Source organism: Arvicanthis niloticus, chromosome 4 (assembly GCF_011762505.2).
Source record: "Arvicanthis niloticus isolate mArvNil1 chromosome 4, mArvNil1.pat.X, whole genome shotgun sequence".
Taxonomy (NCBI): domain Eukaryota; kingdom Metazoa; phylum Chordata; class Mammalia; order Rodentia; family Muridae; genus Arvicanthis; species Arvicanthis niloticus.
Window position 1 is genome coordinate 78,443,678 of NC_047661.1, and position 19,498 is coordinate 78,463,175.

Sequence of the window (19,498 nt, forward strand, 5' to 3'; positions counted from 1 at the left end):
TTCATGCAACACTAGTAAGTCAGAGGCCAAAGCATGGGTCAAGGTTGGGAATGGATAAGAGATGGGAAGGTCAGAGTTTGGTCTCTTAGTACTGACAAATCTTGAGTTCTTACTGCTTGTTGATCTAGTTACCAATTCCAGCACGTACTGATTGAAAACACCAGCTTAGAACGGTCACTCTGTTTCTGATCTGTGGTGAGGCATCCAGGATGCAGCAGGATGGTTTCCCTGTGCTCTGAGGTATCACAAGCTTCCTCAGTGGTGCCTCCGAAGGGTGACAGGGACCATGAAAGCAGATGTATGTCTTTCATCTCAGTGTTGGGCAGTGTCCTCTGTTCTCCATGTAGTTTCTTTTCTTTCTTTCTTTCTTTCTTTCTTTCTTTCTTTCTTTCTTTCTTTTTTTTTTTTTTTTTTTTTTTTTTTTTGTTTTTTGTTTTTTTCGAGACAGGGTTTCTCTGTGTAGCCCTGGCTATCCTGGAACTCACTCTGTAGAGCAGGCTGGCCTCAAACTCAGAAATCCACCTGCCTCTGCCTCCCAAGTGCTGGGATTAAAGGCGTGCGCCACCACCGCCCGGCTCCATGTAGTTTCTGTATGCTGTTAGCTTAGACTCTCCAATTGCATGTTAACCAGGTGCATCTTCCTCCTATCTCTTTTCTGGAAAGTTTTAGTCTTAATGAAATGAAAGGACTAATGAAAACCAGTTCTGCTTCTGAGAGGTCTATCCTCCTAACTGTAATAACCATTGCTAAATGTACAAAGATAACATACACATGTTTATGGATCCCTGGAGATCATCCCTGGCCTTGACCATACAAATTTGTCTCAATGTAACAATGTGTACTGTGCTTCTGCCACGCAAAGACATAGAGATAAGGGCCTTATAGCTTGGAATTTCTATTTTATGGGACTATGAACACTGTAGCTTAGCACATGGCGCAGTTGTTTCTGAGAGTCCCTTGGGATGATGCACCTGTATTTCACCCCGATGAAGAACCACAGCAGTTCTTCTCTTACCTGTATAGATGATTCCAAGGGACTTGGGACAAAGAGCCACTGCCATTTGAGTACAGGAGAATATGGTACTTACTTCTGGCCACTTTGACTAGACATTCAACAAGGAGAGATCGGCAACCTTCCTCTTCCTTTCACGCTTTTGTCAGAGCCCAGATAAAGACAACCACCCTCAACATGCCATGAGGCTTTTACTAGAAGAGCTAAGAATCTGAGTTTTAAATACTGAATGAGACTTTATTCTGATACCTCACCTTTCCCTATACACTTGAAACGAAGATCCTTTGCCCTATGGATGACAGACATCTTATCCCAAATAATGAGTGCCATATAGTCAGGGCGACTGTTCTGTGTATCACAGTCATGATATCCAGTTCCAGCGGAGAAAACAAATCACATGTTCGTCCTAGCAGTGCCTCCTTTGCTCATTCAACAAGCAGATTTCTAGGTGCTAGAAGGGATAAGGTTGAGTAAGTGTGGACCTTGCTCTTAAGAAGATAACACACAATCAGATAAATAAAATACAGAGTGATGAATATCCTGGCAGGTTATGGTCAGAAGCTAGGAGGATGACCTGACTTAGTCAAGCAGAGCCATAATGTAATTTTTCATTCCCTGAATCCTAGTTAGTTCCCTACCTTAGGGACAAAGCTGGACTCGGGAGGCCACCATTCTCTTACCGTCCCTTCAGCCCAGAAGAACAGCTATCCCTACTCCTCCCTTCGTCCTTTTCTGCTACTTCTCCTTGCAGATCCCTGGCTGTGGCCTCTGGGTGTTGATGACAGCAGAAGTAACAAATTGCTCCTCTCTCACACCAACAGGATGGGTTGGGTGACATCCAGGATGATTAAATTGCACTCCCAGTCATTGCTGTGTAGACCAGACCTCAGATCGTGCCCTCCCTCCTTCCTTCAAGTAGGATTTAGGATGACAGAGCCAGGGTAACTACTTGTCCTTGTTCCTCACACCTCCTCAGTTTCAGAATATGTAGCCACAATCCCGAGAGAAACTGCCAGCCCACCCACTAGCCTGCTTAGGAAGCTGCGTTATCTCCTGTAAATTACAGCCTTGTGCTGTCTGCGTGGCACACCTTCTCAGAAGCCTGCCTCCCCTTTCTCCACCATGGCCTCCTGGTCTCCCTATACCACACTGCAAACTTTGAAATGTTTTGGGATTAGCTTTCTTTTCTAGCATCTTGGGAAGGCTGTGGCTGTGGACAGGAAGAAAGTGGGTCACCAAGTCTGGCCACTCAAATCATTTACTTGAAAACATGGAAGATGGAGGAACTTAGGAAGATGCTTCAGTGAATAAAGTGTTTTTGGTGAAAGCATAATGACCTGACTTTATATCCTGAACACCCATAGAAACAGCTGTGTGTGTTGTGAGCTTCTATAATTCCAGTGCTGGGGTGTGGAGATAGGAGGCTCCCTGGGACTTGCTGGCTAGCCAGTCTGGCCATTCAGTGAGCTCCAGGTCCAATGAGAAAATGTGAGAAGAAAAATAGAGGAAGACACCCAAAACTGATCTGTGACCTCTTTGTATTTTCATGCACAGCACCTATCTGCATGCACACACACACACACACACACACACACACACACACACACACACAGATGTTGAAACAAGAACTGGTGTCAAGGATGATGTGCTGCAGGTGTTCTTTAGGTCTGTTCTGTATCCAGTTGTTTCCATGCAGCTGCGAAAAACGCATAGAGCTCTTGAAACCAGAGCTTCATGGGTGCGAATCAGATGAAACTTGAACTGAGTGGAAGGTGGTAAGTTTCTCCGTGCAAGCCTAGTGGATGTACTTGGGCAGAAAGTCACGTTGAAGCCATAAACACAGCAAGATGGAGAAGCTGCCAAATGCAGAGGCAGAAATAGCTGGGGGTCCCCCATCCTCCCTCTCTCAGATCACCAGCTCCTGCCAGACATGTTCCTTTGCTTAGGCTTCCCTCTTTCTCTTTGTTTCTCTCACTCCAAGTTTCCTCTGGCTCCAGGGACTCTTCAGCCACCATACAGGGTTATAATTGTGCTCTCCAAGGGGCTGGACTGTTTCTTGGAGTACTAGAGAGAGTGAGAGAAGCTGACCTCTACAGAGAGCTTGTCCTTCTGGGGAAGCTACAGAAAACACACCTCTTTATTGCACTTCAAGACAACATTCTGCAGGTGTCTGTGCAAGCAGGAGAAACTGGCTCCTAACTCCAGTTTCAATCGGAGAGATCTTTTTAGATGTGTTGACTTTATTACAGATATGTGTGTTCCCTCTGGCTTTGCATTCCGATTCTATCAATTTCTTATTCAGGCTCTATGCAGCTCTCACTGTGCTGAATTCATTCACTATTTAATAATGATGAATTATGGGGTGGTAGTGGAACTGACATTTCTCTGGGAAACAAAGCCGCGTGCTTTGCTGGCGTTCTGCGTGCTAAGGTGATTTTAGGAGATGGATAAAGGGAATTGTAACAAAACAGGTGCTGCCCACAAGTAACTCCAGGGAGGGCTCAGCCCAGCTTGCCAAGGATGGTGTGGTTTTCCCCCCCACCCCCACTCCAACACCTAGAGCCCCAACAGTGCTGACAGAGGGCAGGGACTGGAAACATCAAGGATCATCATCTCTCCAGTACCAGCCTGAGACCTGAGACAGCTTGTACATTTCACATTTAGATGCAGAAGCCCTGAACATCTGCAGAATACAACTTTCTGCCTTCTAAGGGGGAGCGGATGGTCTCTTGCAGATGTCTAAATACAGATCTTATTTGTTTGACAGCTTTCTGGCATATAAGCAGAGACAGTCTGCATAACCCAGCAATTGGGGTCCTTAACTCCCTCCCTTTCTTTGCTTCCAAATCACTTCTCTCCTGTTCCTACAAGGAAATTGACCAGAACATATATTTGAGTTCTTTACTACCTTTCTACTACCTGCCTATCATCTACCTAATGGAAGTTGTTAAATCATTGGATAAATGGTCAAGTATCTATTCTCAGATTTTTGTATTAATACTTACAGCATTGGAACAGTAAACATGGCTCTCTACCAATGTTTTGCCAATCTTTCCTTTTGGTTACTTTTCAGTTGCTGTTTTCTTTTCTTAGGATGGGAAAGCCAGGTAGAACTTATAGGGTTAGCACCTCAACGAGACTTAGCAGGTTAAAACTATGGGGTCTTGGCTTGGTGGAATTAATGTCCTCGTACAAAAATACACCAGAGCTTTTGCCCTCTCTTTACACTATGAGAGACACAGCCAGCAAGTGGATATCTAAAGTCAGAAAGAAAGCTCTCACCAGACACCAACCCTACTACACACTGAATAGCATTCAAACTGAGAGCACACATTTCTGTTGTTTAAACCATTAAAGCTTAATTGCGAAGACCTGCTCTCTTCCTGACATTTAGATACATACCTTCTTCCTGTGTCCTCCTATGGTATAAAAGAGAGAACACAAGCTTTCGGGTATCTATGTAAGGGCACTAATTCCATTAGATGAGAGCTCCATCCTGGTGATTTTATCTAACTCTATGCATGTCCCTGAGGACTCATTATAAATATAAGATTTGGGAAAAAGATAATCCCCTAATACTGTCTTTATCTTATTCAAAACTTTGGTAACTTTGTTCATAAGATTTTATTTTGACTTTTTTGGAAAGTTGCATTAAAATATTATTTATCTCAAACATTGAATGTTATGTTCTAGGCCAGAGCCTTACTCATCATACCCTAGACTTTCTTATAGGGAAACCTAACCCCTAGGTTTGGGATGCAGCAGAGGGCTAAGACATCACTCTGCGTTGGATGCATGAGGGCTGGTTACTCATTGGATCCGCCCAACACTGATCATCTACCTCATCCCTTTCCTCTTCCTTGTTTATCTTTGAGTGCACGATTGCGTCTGCAGCGCACATTTGTTCTTCTGTAAGCCGCTCCAGTTTTATTTAACACCTACATGATTAATTGAACACAACAGTTTATAACCAAGGGTAACTTCTCAGATTTCTCTGGGATAATGTGGGGACTAGAGCCCATTTTAAAGCTTCCGATTCACTAGGCAGTTTTTTAAATTGTAACTTGAAAGTCTGGGCCACCAGCGCACAACATTTAAAGCGTGCAACTGCCTTTGCATTCTCTGACCTGGTTATTTTGTTGAAAATGATTTTTAAATTTTAATGTGATTTCAAATTTACAGAAGCTTGGAACCTGTCTCTGAACCCCCACAACCTTTTTTTTTTGTTTGTTTCGTCAGTTGTAGCTTCCACCTTTTTGTTTGCTTTCTCTGTTTCTGTGACTTGAACTCACCTTTTACTTTTCCGTGCTGATTAAATTAGGACAACGAAAGCTTATTCCTGTTGTTGGAAGAGCAGCAGTACATATGAGACAATCACCCCAAACTCCTAGCGTGGCATTTGTTCTTTGCTAAGTGATGAATACACTCTGGATGTCATACGTATTCATCACTACCTTTTCTGTTTATTTTTTATTTACATCGCAAATGCTGCTCCGCTCCCTGTCAGCCCCTGCCTTTTGTTACTTTGTGTAAGTGTTCTCGCGTAATCACAGTTAAACAGTTTCCAGATTCTTACTAAGACGCAGGTCTCATGAGTCCACAACTCACCTTGCCACACTCTGTAGACTTTACTCCTGGTCCAAACGGTCCTTACTCGGACACCCATCCAAAAATCTAATCCAGGATCAATGTCTTATTTCTTTCCATCTCCAACTAAAATGGCGTGAAGAGGGCAGCTTACAGAAAGTTATGTCCTGCTCACGGTTCTTAAGGTGCCCTGTTCTCCCATGGGCTCTACCTGGATCCTGTGGTGGAAAGTTCCTTTAATCCTTTTTAATCTGTCACTCTTACTCAGCCTTCTTTATTGACCTTGTTAACTTAAGAAGTGCATGGTGAGCTACTTTCTGGACTGCTCACTGGCTAGGGCTGTGTGATGTCTCCTCGTGTTTACTTTGAGGGTAAGATAGAAGCATCATAAGGGTGAAGTATCATGTATCAAAAGTTGCTGATGTTGGTTTATCCCATTGGGGACGTTAACTCCAATCACTCGATTAACTGGTACCAGCTATGTTTTTTCTACCATTTTTTTTTTTTTTTTTTTTTTTTTTTGCAAAAATATCTTGCAAGTAAATCTGCAGAGATATTTTTTTTTAATTTTGTAATTATATTTATGTACAGAAAACCCAAGTGTACATTTTTAACCCAGTTTAGTGGCGAGCTCTTTAGCCTTTGCCTTTTCCAGCGTGGCAATGCGAGCCACAGACTTAGGACCCAGGACGTTGCCTCCCCAGTGGCGGTGGATCTCATCATATCTGTCATTATAATTGGTCCTAATGGCTTCCACCAGCTTAGCTAGAGCACCCTTGTCTTCCGAGTTAACCTGTGTGAAGGCAGCAGTGGTGCATGTCTTCCTGTGGACCAGGCACCCCAACCTGGCCTTTCCCTTGATGATGCAGTAGGGCACCCCCATCTTTCGACACAGGGCAGGCAGGAAAACCACCAGCTCAATAGGGTCTACATCATGGGCAATCACCACCAGCTGAGCCTTCTTGTTCTCCACCAAGGTGGTGACTGTATTGACTCCTGCTCGGAGGACAGGTGGTCTCTTAGTTGGGACATCCCCTTTGCCAGCAGCTTTCTTCTCAGCACAGGCCAGTAGCCTTTGCTTCTTCTCTTGCTTTGTCTCTGGCCTGTACTTGTGGGCAAGCTTAAGCAGCTGAGTAGCTGTTTGCCTGTCCAGGGCCTGGGTGAACTGGTTAATGGCAGGAGGTACTTTGAGCCGCTTAGAGGATGGCTCTTTGCCGATGCTGCCTGATGTATCAGGGCCACTTAACGAAGCGTGTTAGAACTCTTTTGGGTTGGATGTCCTGCCCAGTGCCGAAGTTCTTGGGACTTTTCTCGAACAATGGATTGACCACCTTTTTGGCCTCCTGTTTCTTGGCGACGGCGGGGCGGGGGCCGCCTTCTTCCCCTTGGCCTTCTTTCCTTCGGGCATCTTGCTCGGCTGGAGGAGCCAGAGATATTTTAATACCTCACAAACATCTTGCTCCTAATAACATTTTCATTTACCTCTTTTAGAATTCTCTGGTCATTTTTGTTTCTACTTCAAATTTAACCTACAATATAAGCAAATTTTTCCTTTGTTTATTCATCTATCTATCTATCTATCTATCTATCTATCTATCTATCTATCTATTGTAGAATGAATGATACCTATTTCATTTCATTCCTATCTATCATCTATATATTTACTCTCTCTCTCTCTCTCTCTCAAAATGTCCTTGATTTGATCTGGGGGATGCTGCTGTGTGCTCATTTGTGACAGCACCCATTCTTTGAGCATCCTGGACCTTCTGGTACACCTGGCTGTTCCAAGAGCAATAGGATTTATTTTGATCAGAATCTTTTGATTTTAATTGAGGATGGACTTTGAATTCCATGTGGAAAAGTGGTAGTTTTAATACTACTTGACATGGCCACAGCACCATTCACATTTGCTATGAGATAGTATCCATGTTTGCCCGAGAAAGCCCCTTTTTGGATTCACTGTTTTGAATTGCAAGTCCAGGTGTGACTTATACAGCGACAGTGGTGAATTATTTTGATTTAATTGGTTTCTGTGTATGTTTCTTAAGAATTGAAGTAAGGTTTCTTGGGATGAGATCACTCAATATACTTCTTTTGGTTCATCTTTTGGTTGATAATGTTTGATCTTGTTTTGATTAAATCTGCACACAGTTACCTTTCCTGAAAAGACAGACTATTTTGTAAGTTTTTTTTTTTTATATATATCTGCACTGTAGATCTCTACATGACATACTTACAGAAGTATAAGTCTGCTATGAATAAGCTCTGGGACCTCTAAACTGCCACTACATTCTTTTAGAGGCTAGGGTAGGATCATACATGTGATTAAGTCAGAAAAGACTAAGCTTATATATTTTTTCACACTGTCTACATTATATTGTAATTGCTTTGGGGTTAAAGACCTGACATACTTATTAGCATTTCCCATTTGATAAATTTGGTAATTATTAATTGATTGCTTCTCTGGAGCATGTCCAATTGCTTTGAAATGTATGAGATTTGTTGATGCCTGAAAATATATAGTTTCTTTGTTAACCTACACTTGGGGCTTTGAGATGGTCTGGACTTTCCTTGTAAAGTCAAAAATCACTAAAGCAATTTAGAGTTCAGTTTTCATCAACACACACACACACACACACACACACACACACTGTTCTATTTAAGAGGCAGATAGTCCTTTAAAAGGAAGAAGCTTCAGTATATTGAGAAGTTCAAGCCAGAAAGTGGTGGCACATGCTTTTAAGCTTAGCACGCTGGAAGCAGAGGCAGGCCAATCTCTGATCTCCAGGGAGCTTAGTTTACTGAATTCCAGGACAGCCAGGGCTGCATAGAAGAGCCATACCTCAAAATTAAAAAATAAAAAAGTTAGATGGAAGTAAAGAGGTGGCCCAGATGATCTCCATTGGTGGACTGCTGGCTAATCTTAGTGCAAGGAAGTTCTTCCTTATAATCCCAAATGACAACATATAAATGACGTCAGCGGTGTCTATGTCTTGTGAAGATGGGCTCTGGAAAGATGGCTTACACTTCATTTCTTTCCTTGGGTCCCACTCCTGGGCCAGCTGAAATTTAAGGCACAAACCCTTGAGATGCTGGGACTTTTCCTCTCTGTGGTAAGGGCAGGTTCTGAAACAACTTGGGAACTGTACTGTGCAAAGAGCTTTCAACTGACGTAGACCACCCGGCTGAGGTTCCCCTGTCACTCATTGGTGGAAATCAACAGTTGAATGAAGGCACTCCCCCAAGGTGAGATGAATATCAGCTTGAATAATCCCAGAAATGTTCCCCATATTTGAGATTTGCTGGTAGACATGCTTGCCTTAAGTGAAATGGTTAGACTTTCCTTTAAGCACATTAGCTCTCTTGTTATTTTGGGTAATCAGTCTCTCCACACACATATGCTTAGTCAGGAACTAGGACATAGTGAATTCCACCAATGTTGTCCTGCCCTGCATTAGAGTGTCTTGCTTGGCCAAGGGAATGCCCTTAAAAAGTATGTTCTCTTTTGTGACCATACTCTCAGGATTTTGATTGGACTCTGCAGTATGTGATTGTACCCCTATGTGAACAAGCATTCCTCCAAATGAGGATACAATCCGGCTCCTGGTGGATGATAACTCTGCCCCTGAGATCTCCTGGGGACAAGCTGGTGCTTTTGGAACTGCCTTATGCCTTGATCTTAGTTTATCTGTTGTATTCAATATTACTGGAAGCCAGGAAAAGGCCAAATGGCTGACCTCTGTTCCAGCACTGTGATATTGCACCTACTTCAAGCTTCCTTTGATCCTTGCTTTGGCCAAGTAGGGGAAGTCCTTTAGTGTTCCCTGGTCCCCAGAGTTGACCTGACTTTGTTACTTTGTGGTATTTAGTTTTCTTGTTACCATTTGACTTGATAGCGGGTTGGGGCTTTGAAAACCCATTGCCAAGTATCTGATCACACTGAAGGTTTTTTCCAGGTGTCCACATGCAGAATAATGACCTCAACTACTGTCTGGCCAGTGACAATTTTTGAGAGTTAGGATCTGGGCCTCGTTTAGTCTTTCAGGTTATGAGAGCTTTGAAGGGTGGGCAAAGGTTGTTGTAGACAACTTACAGTGCTCATGTTAGAGCTACTCCCACTTTTGAAGGGGACAACCCTTTAGCTCTGTTAATTTTAGAATACCTATTCGGAATTAACTTAGATATTTTGAAATAATGTATACCTTTTTAGGGGACAAAAATTAGCCATTCGTTTAAAAGTTTGACTATGTTGAGAGAAGGTTAATTGACTTAAAACAATCTTGAAACAAACCCTGTGTATAAAGTGTTAGTTCTGGGTTAGGAAGACATGGATTTTAGATAACTCCTCTATGTGTGAAATCATACATATTTTAAACACGCAACTTCATTTTCAAGAAATTTATTTGTTTTAGAGAAGGGCTGAAGAGAAGACTCAGTAATTAAGTGCAATGACTGTTCTTCCAGAGAACCCAGGAACAATACCCAACACACAGTCAGTTGCTCTCAATCATCTGTAACTCCCTCCCAGGGAACCTGACACCCTCTACTGGCCTTCCTGGGCATTGCATGCAGGAGGCACACAAATATACATGTTGGTGAAATATCCTATTCACGTGAAAATAAGTAAATGATTGACTAATTTTATGTGAATGAGTGTTTTGCCTGCAAATCCGCAGGTGCACATTTGCATTCCTGGTGCTCAAGGAGCTAAGAAGAGAATTTAATCCCCTGGAATTAGAGTTACAGAGAGTTGTGAGCCACTATGTGGGTGCTGGGAACAGAATCCCAGGTTCTCTGCAAGAACAAAAGATGCTCTTAGCCATTGAGTGATCTTTTCAGTGGCAGCACATGGTCTTCTCCTGACTACCTTCTATTGTCATTTGAAATCTCATTGTGTTAACTATACTAATTAAAATTATAAGTAGAAATTTTATTATAATTTTTATTATATTATTTAATTACATTATAATTAAATTATATTATAATTAAATAATTATAATAAATATAATATATATTATATATTTAATATATATTATGTAATATATATTAAATATATAATATATAAAAAATAATATAATAAATATTATAAATAAATATTATAATATAATTAAATAATTATTTAATTATAATATAATTAGAGTCTCTCACCTTTTTCTTTCTAGTTGGAATGAGATGCTGACAGACTCATATCTCTGAAACAGGGAGTCAGGAAGTAAGGAGAAGAGGAAATACTGTGTTTCAGTCAGGGCTCTGTAGGAGTTAGTTTACTCCTACTCTGTTTTGTGTCTCTTCTTTATTTTGTTTGTTTATCTGTGGTCCTGTGGATGGAACAGGGCCTCTCACATGCTAAACAAGTGCTCTGTGAGCAAAGATACAAACCCAGTCCTTTGTCTCCTCATTTTTGTATTCTGTTCCAAATGTTGTCGTATCTCTCGTTTTCTATTTGGCTGGTTAAAACAAAGGAGATATTACTGTCTGAAGTGACTTTAGTGATGAAATCAAATCTCAATGAGAAGCTCTATAGCTATAGCCATAGGTTCCCCTGGAAACCAGTCCCTGGCACCATGGAAAAATGCTAGTACCCAATTATTATTAAAAGAATGAAATGGCTCCCTTTCTTTCAGCTCATGTTCCTGGCTGCTTTTCTTATTTATATACTTTTTGGTAAGAGTCCTGCACTGAGGGAGGCTCTAAATATGGAAACATGGGCTTTTCAGCCGCTGGAAGTCTTTGGTTCCCAGCAGTTTTTCCTAGTGGTTTTATGTATCTCACTTTCTAAGAGGACAGACTTTTAAGCAAAACAGCAGCATCAGCAGCAACAACCTTGATCTCTATGGTTCTTTTTTTTTTTTCCTTACCTTTCTGAGGAATAGAGGGATGCTATTGAGCTCCTATGTGTTGAAACTCCAGTGGTTAAGCCCCTCGTCCCCAACCCCAAGGTCAGCCATCCTGTAAGAAGTTTAGTGTCTGCGTGCTCAGGAGAAAGAGGGTGGAAGTGCCTGCAGCTAAGAGCTGGCCATAGAAATCTAAAAGATCCTGTTAAAAGAGTGGGTGGAGACCACTGTCCTTTGTTAGATGAAAACTTGTACCCCAGAGATTTGAGAATTGAGTCCTGATTTCAGGTTGGTTTTAAGTACATAAAATTAGTATTTTAAACTAGTAGTAGCCTAGTAGTGTACTTGTATTATTTCCCACTGAAGCCTTATACTCCTGTGAACTGAAAGTCTCAAGTCACACTCAGGTTTCTAACACTGGGGGGATTCTGGGCCTTCTCACACTTGCAGAATAGAAGGAAGAAGCAAGAGTCATGACCTAGGTCAAGACTATAGGTCAAGGCTATAGGTATGGAGGATGAGTCAGACCCTTTTAGGGACTGGGGGCAATGACCTGTAAAGTAGGGAGCTTTACTCACAGTACAGTGTAGTTTGTCAAGGGCAGGAGCACACGTCAGCCTAGGGTCATGTTAACCTTTGTGTGTTTTCCTACCTGTGCTTAGGAACCATACTGCCACTCAACTCAGGCCGTGAGGCGAGGCAGAAAATAGCACCTGCGGCTGGAGCAGGTGAACTTTTAATGTGTGCCAAGGAGAGGGTGGATGCCTTGCCACCGGGGGGGTGGGGTGGGGTGGGGGTGGGGAGGTGGGGTGGGGTGGGTGGGGGTGGGGAGGTGGGGTGGGGTGGGTGGTGGGTGGGGGGGTGGGCTAAGGCCTAGGATTCCACAGATCTGCCCTGGGCTGGGAGCCAACAGCTGTTATTATTGTTACCCAAACCCCTCCAGTGGCCTTTCTCTAGCCAGGAGGAGCTTGGGCACACAGGTCACTGTTATTTCTCAGCAGAAGGTTGTCCCTGCTTCCTGTTGAGGGGACTCATATGTAGTAGTTGCTTGCACAGAACTCTATAGAAACTAATGCAGGATTGTTCTAAGAATTTAGCCAACTGGAGGAGGAATCTCATTGTCGGGAAGATAAAGGTCTTTTCTTTCTTTCTTTCTTTCTTTCTTTCTTTCTTTCTTTCTTTCTTTCTTTCTTTTTTTCTCTCTTTCTTTTTTTTGTCATCTGGACAGTTAGAATTTGATTTTAAATCACCAGGTCATGCGCCTACTTGTTTATTTTCTCTGCTGAGAAAATTTCCTTCAAACCAGGTATCTTATGACACTACAGATGTAATCAGGTTGTAATTTCTAGTGATTTGTTTTATGGAGTGTGCTGTTGTCCTTGCTCCCAACTACGTGGCTTCTGACTTGATTTGTGTTTCTGTCTGTTCTAACAAGTTTAAATTTATTACAATATGAAAGGTGCCATATGTTGGGTTGGGAGTGGGTAGCTTGTGCCAGTGCCTTTCAGGGCGCCATTATGATCTGCTGGGCCTTTCTCTGCTCACTGTCTCATTGGTAAGGAACCAAGATCACACAGTGCCTGACCCAGCTGTCCCTTCCGTGAGAAATAGGGAACACATTGAGGTACTGTGCTGGGGTACCAGCAAGTTTGGAGAAAATAAAGCACTCTTACCCTCTTTCCCTTGCTTTTTTAATTTCTTCATTCTCGAAGTGCTGTGTTTCAAACCTAGGCATCTCGCGCATGCTAGGCGAATGCTGTGCTATTGAGCTGTACTCCAACCTTGCATGTGTTTTCCTTTAAGAGACAGTCTTGTGTGTCCCAGGTTGTCCTCTGACACTCTCTGCAGCTGAGGATGATTTTTCACAAAAGGATCTCATGGGTCATAGATCTCAGGCCAGCACTTCACACAGGCTTCTCTGGGAAAGCTGTCTCTGGGGCCTGTATCTGTGGTTCCCTCTGTGACGAGGTCCTTATACATTAGTTTTTGAAGTGTTCTTGGCAAACACTTCAGTGGTACAATATCTCTTGTCCTCGGTTCACTTTGTTGAAGACCACAGATGTTAGAGCTTCTGCCTCAAGGATGCCTAAAGAATGGGTCGTCTTCATTCCAATGAGACTTGGATGTGCATTAGATGGGGTCATCTTGAGTCCCTCTTCCTTAATCTTTATCCTGTCCTCTCAAAGTAAAGTGCTTTCAGTGATTAGGTCATAGGTCTCAAGCCACAGAAAGAAACTCTCCTTCAAAAACCAGTGTATATAGACCCCAATGACATGGGGATGTAATCATGAAGGGTACCTCTTGTCCCTGAAGAGGAGCCCAGTGCTGTGTTGAAACTGTAGTATTTTCTGTTCATTTTTTCCCAACTCACTCTTCTATGTTATGTCATGTAGCTAGCATTTAATGAAATAAAATACCCATTTATTGTGTACCCATGCTAAGGGCCACTATTTTAAGCTAGTTGTTAGCAGATAGTTTGAGTGCAGATGTATTCTGAGCACAGATAAATAGATATCAAAACTTTCTTGGGGAATCTGGGATGAATGATAGGGAGGCTGTGTGTCAAATGAAAGAAATTTAAGAGAGACTTTGAGAAACTCATGGAGAGATCTGGAGACAATCTGAATTATGGACCACAAGTTCAGAGCATCTGTTTTCTCCCCATCTCCTCCCACATCTCAGCCCTGGCAGTCTGGATCACTTTGAGCCACCAAGCTAGCACTGACAGAGGGGCAGAAAGCATAGCAGTTGCTTCTGTTAGCCTCACACTTGAAGGCCTGGGCTAAAAGACTCACAGCAGTTGGCTGCCAAGGCCTGTGGCTTTCTTGAATGACTTGAACACACACTGATGTTTCAAGGCTGGGTGCTCCCCAGCTGGAGACCTGAGAATGCTTGCGTGGCAATCCCCAGAGAAGGAAACTCACTTGAAGGAAACTCCCACAAAGTAAATCATCAGGACCGATGGTTTCCATCCAAGAGCTGAGGAGGAAATGAAGTGTGAAATAGCATAGATTCTGACGAAGACATTAGTTCTCCATTAAAACCACAACTGTGTCAGAGCAGACGTTTGTTAACGTGATGACCTTATCACCAGAGGAGAAAGATTAGTGGCCTCTCAGAGGTCCCTGAAAAACCTGGACCACTTGGAAAGAGCAACACAGGGTATGGACAGTGACATCATGAACTTTACTCTCTGAAAGCAGGTAAAAGGTAAAAGGGACATTGTGAACTTAGGTAGGTTTTCAGTAGAGACCTTAGGAAGACTGCTATAGTGAACATCTGGCACAAATGCTGCTCTTCCGTCCTCCTCTGTGTCTGACAGACATCACTAATCAATCTGTTACTCTTCCCTCTGACCTTACATTTGGCTTCATGGGTCTCAATTCTGAGCCCCCAACTGCCACCCTCAATGATCAGATGATGTTTGCCTTGGAAAGCATTTGCCTTCCTACTGAAAAGAGACACCAGGTTGTCCCCATTGAGAAATGGGATTCTTTCCTTAACAGCAAATGGCTGCTTTGCATGCAGATGAATAGAAAATCAGATTAAAGCAAAATGCTCTTAGCATTAGTATGGAGCATTTTTGCAGCGTGGATTTTCCAGTGGCTCACCACTGGGGAGATGGTTCAGAGGCCAATGAAACAAGTTGAGTAAATCTATTGCTAGCAGCCCTGGCCTGTAGTCTCCAGTCTACCACAAGATACCTTGTGACTAGGTCACAACTTACAGAATCACAGGCTTTGGAACAAGATACTGGAAGACCTTTGTCTAGATCTTTGCCTTACAGAAGCAAATGCTTATTGCCTCCATTGTAAAAACCAGGCAATAGTTATCTAGCAATAGAAAGTGAAGCTCTTCACATCAGGGAGGTGTGATGGGTAGGGAGAATGAGCCGCACGCACAAGCACGAGGGAGTAGACAGAATCCAGAGAACTGGCTTCCCACTGAGCCACTCTGCTCCCGAAGTCTTTGTTTCTTCATCTCTAATGGGCATGGTGCTTGGCTTTAGCAGTGTTTGAAGTGCATCAAGAGATTGCTGTGCATGAGAAGATTAGCTGCTATGTTGATAATGTGCATTTGCGAGTACTTTACAGTTTACAAAGTGCTTTCATGTACATTATTGTACTCTTCTGGTGACTCATCACATTGGGCATGTGGCAAATGTGGGCACTCCTCACAGCTGGGTGGCAGAGCACTGGCAAGGGAAGGTAGCTTCTTTCAGGTGACATCTTTCTGAAGGGAAAGAACCGGGTCTCACACTTCTGCTTTCAGATTCAAAATCCATGGTCCCTTTTCACAGGAAAATGATGAATAATTCAGAGTTGACTTGATTTATCATTCACTTTGATGACAGCAAAGCATCTTCAGTGTCACCCGGTGGTAAAAATAGACTTTGAGCCGTCAGGGCAAGGAGGTTCTCGGCAGCAAACAAACTGAGCTCACCACAGTGTCCTTTCCTCTGGCAGACTCGGCCACCACAGCCTTTAGGAAAGCCTTGGCATGGGCAGCCCTACCACCTGCTGTGCCTAGCTTTTCCCCCAGGAGTTGCTGTTTCTCAATGCCCGGGACAGACAAACACACTCACCCACGCACCCCCACCCCCCACCCCCGACAGCCTCAGAGAATATGGAATAGGGGCTTCTGAGGTTGTGGGGTCACCCACAAAGAGTCCAGAGAGCATATTCCTGGCCGAGGAACTGTACTTCTCTCTTCACAACAGCAAAGTTGGTGAGGATTTGGCCAATGAGAGTAAGAAACCTAGTGAGCATGGGGTTTCTGTGCCACTGATGCTTTATTGAGACATTGGGAAGGAGAGTGAGAAAGTATAACTACAGAGTCTAAAAGGAAAAAAGCCCCTTGACTCTACAGAGTGCATGTCTCTTCCTTAAGGAAGCTACCTTCCCTGAAGAATCTGGCTTATATGTCAGATGTATATGTGGTTACCATGGAGATGAAGTGGGGAAGAAAGATACAGGTAGAGAAAATACCCATGTTACTTTGGGAGACTGAGGCAGGAAGATCAGGAATTCAAGGCCAGCCTGGGCTACATGAGATACTGTCTCAAAAATATAGTTGGATATCTGATCTCTATAAAATGACCTTACCTATGACATTTGAATTTTAAATAGATACTCATTGTACATTTATTTATAGTCTCACCTTACTCCTTTATTATAAACATGCTCTACAGTGAATGCTGTATTTGTACTTGATAACACTCATGTAATACTTTATATAATAAGGAATACCAACCTTCATTGTTAAGTCAACTTAGATTATACAAAGAATATAGTACATACAATAAAAATTTAACATATCCAACAGCTCATATGCCATCAATAAGATCTCATCCTCCAGACTTGTGAATTCTTGGGGAAAATGATTTCCACGTGTTTTGAAAATGACTTAAAATTTTTGAGTGGTTGGTGGTCCACTGGTTCTAAATATCTGACCTGTCAAAATGCCATCTTTAAACTTCAGTGATGCATAGAGGCTTGGAATTAGCCAGGGTTGGATTTATTATAGAACAAAGGGAGGCCATGAGTAACACAGCCATCTGAGCAGTACTTGGGGCGGGTAATCCTTGAATGGATTAGATGCCATGATCCTAAAACCACATTCTCTGAATGTTGGTTCCTTGCCCAGAAATGGGGAAAGGCCAAACACTATTGCCTTTTAAATGACAGGGTATCTCTGAGGGACTCTGGTCAGAGACAGTTGGTGGAGAGTTGGGGGTCAGTCTTCTTGTGGTTTATCAACACTAACAGCCTAGAGCCCTTCTGTGTGCAGCAAGCCCCCCAACTGACAGCCCACAAAATTAGTTGTATAAGTGATGAGACTGCCTTTTTTGGGTGGAAGACATTACATTAAAGTATAAGTGTATAAGACTTTCTCTTATCACTATAGGAATTATCTTGTAATTATTATGGGACTCCACAAGAGAATACTTTTAAAAGAGACATAGAAGCTTTTAAAAAGATGAATTGAATATTATCACTGTCCCATAAATTCCTTATATATCTGGATCCTGAGCACTCTCAGAATGTATTTTCAGGGGACATTATTCTTGTATCAGTTGTCCATGTGAACAGCACTAACCTTGCTCTGAGTGATTTTCTTACTCTCTCTCTTTGGTCATCTTTCACAAACTTTAAAAAGTATGGATGTTCACAGTTGTATTATATAATAACACTCATGGAAAACTGGGGTTCTCTTCCTGAGAAGAAAACAGATCAGCAGAAATTCATCTTGAACCCCTCACTCCCTTGGAGGAGGGGACCTTGAATCACAAGCCCAGGGGCTCAGGAAATCTCTTGTTACTCTGAGATGGATTGGAACATTGTGCCATGCCCGAAGCTTCTAAATACAGTTCGGGCTGGGTCATCATGACAGTTGCTGAACTGGCACCATAACAGGAATTGAAGTGGGAGCTCTGACAGTGCTTAAATGCCATGGCTTCTGGGCTCCAAGTCTTCCCAGACCAGGAGGCAAGAGGCAGTGCGGAGCCTTATGGGGAGAAGGGAAGGCGTGACTTTGGCATGGAAATGCTGCAGTGGCCAATGACGCTGCCACTCCTTCAGAGAGCAATAGACACAAACACACCGGCTATTTTAGAAGCTGTCAGCTTCTGAATTGCTGACATACTTGGAGGACACTGTCTCTTCAAAGGTCATTCTGACCCTTCAAGGTAGGTAGTTCTGGGGGAAGATGGAGGATGCTGTAGCCAAGTTCTTGGGAAAGGAACAGGTGGAATCAAGTGACCTTGTGCAGATTACCCAGGAGTTAGGGGCTGGGGTTAGAAATAACATGTTGATTCTGGGATTCCCAAATCAGACTTCTCCATAGAGGGCAGATAGGCAATTCCTAACTAATTCCACCTGCTGCTTCTTGGCTGCTTCACCTAATGTCCATCCTGGGGTTAGAGACCTTTGATGCGTTCCTTTTTGGGAAGGGTAGGGGGGAAACTAGGAATGACTCAAGGACCTGAGCTTTCCTTAGAGGCCTAGGAACATGAGAGGTATGAGGGCAGACTTCAAGTTTCGCAAGTATCATAAACTCATCCAGCAAGTTATAGACAAAGACAAACTGTGCATGAATCCAGGATGTTTCTTTGCCTCCAGTGTTTGCCCTGTGTCTACAAAGGGATCTTTTTTCTGCTATCAAAACATCTGATCTCTGCTCTCTCTCCCTCCCCCTTTTGTCTTCTCTCTCTTCCTGCCTGTCCTCTCCTTTTATCCCTTACTTCCTCTTTTCCTTACTCCCCTCTTCCTTTTCTCCTTTCTTCTCTTCCTTCTTCCCTCCTTCCCCCTTCTTCCCTCCCTCTCTCTCTCCCTCCCTCCCTCCCTTCCTTGTTTCCTTCCTTCCTGTCCATCTGTCTCTATCTTGCTATGTAGGCCATCTCAGATTTGCCTAGAACTTGTGATCACCTCTCTCAACCTCCCCAGTGTTTGGATTATAGGTGCAAATTACTATTACATCTGGCTGGCTTCCTCATGTGTGAGTGTGGGATGGTAGATGACCTAATATTTTTGTTAAGGACTCCATAGTCTCTCTTTTTAAAAATACTTCTGGGTGGGAGCCACTAGGCATGTTACTTCACCCACCTTTCAAAGGTCTAGAATGTCCAATCTTGGTATCCCCTCTCTCTCCACAGGAATGCCACTTACACACTAATCTTCCTTTCCCCTACAGTGTGAATTTCCTCATCTTGCACCAGAGGGTGAGCATTCTTGGCTTGGATGTTGAGCTGGAGCCAGGGCTCCCTTCAGCCTTCTACATCTTGTCTATTTCTCTCCATGTTTCTTAGGGCAAGGCCTTATCAACAATAGTTACTTTCTCTGCTCTTCAAGGCTAGTGTTGCTTTCCTGATCCTTCTTCATCAACAATCTGTGGGAATTCAGTGGTCTTCTTTCTTGTCTTTTTTTTTTTTTTCAGACCCAAGTGTAGCTGGGATAGTAGCAGTTAAGTAGAGCATACAGAAATGATCGTTCTTAGTCAATGGTTACATTGCATCTTTGCTTTTGCTCCATCCATTTTTACCATTTATCCTAATACCGTCCAGTTT

The 19,498-nt window shown here is 42.9% G+C and overlaps 1 protein-coding gene across 2 annotated transcripts in view; it reads left to right on the forward strand.

Moving 5' to 3' along the window:
• The window catches only part of Tbx15 (T-box transcription factor 15), a 100,798-nt gene that overhangs the window by 26,638 nt on the left and 54,662 nt on the right, over positions 1 to 19,498 (forward strand). The window contains exon 1 of one of the 2 annotated variants that reach the window (XM_076933022.1): positions 18,011 to 18,121. The exons of the other annotated variant lie outside the window; for it this stretch is intronic. The gene's annotated coding sequence lies outside the window, so the exon portion shown is untranslated. Of the gene's footprint in view, positions 1 to 18,010; positions 18,122 to 19,498 lie in introns of those variants that run through there. 2 annotated transcript variants of the gene reach the window in all.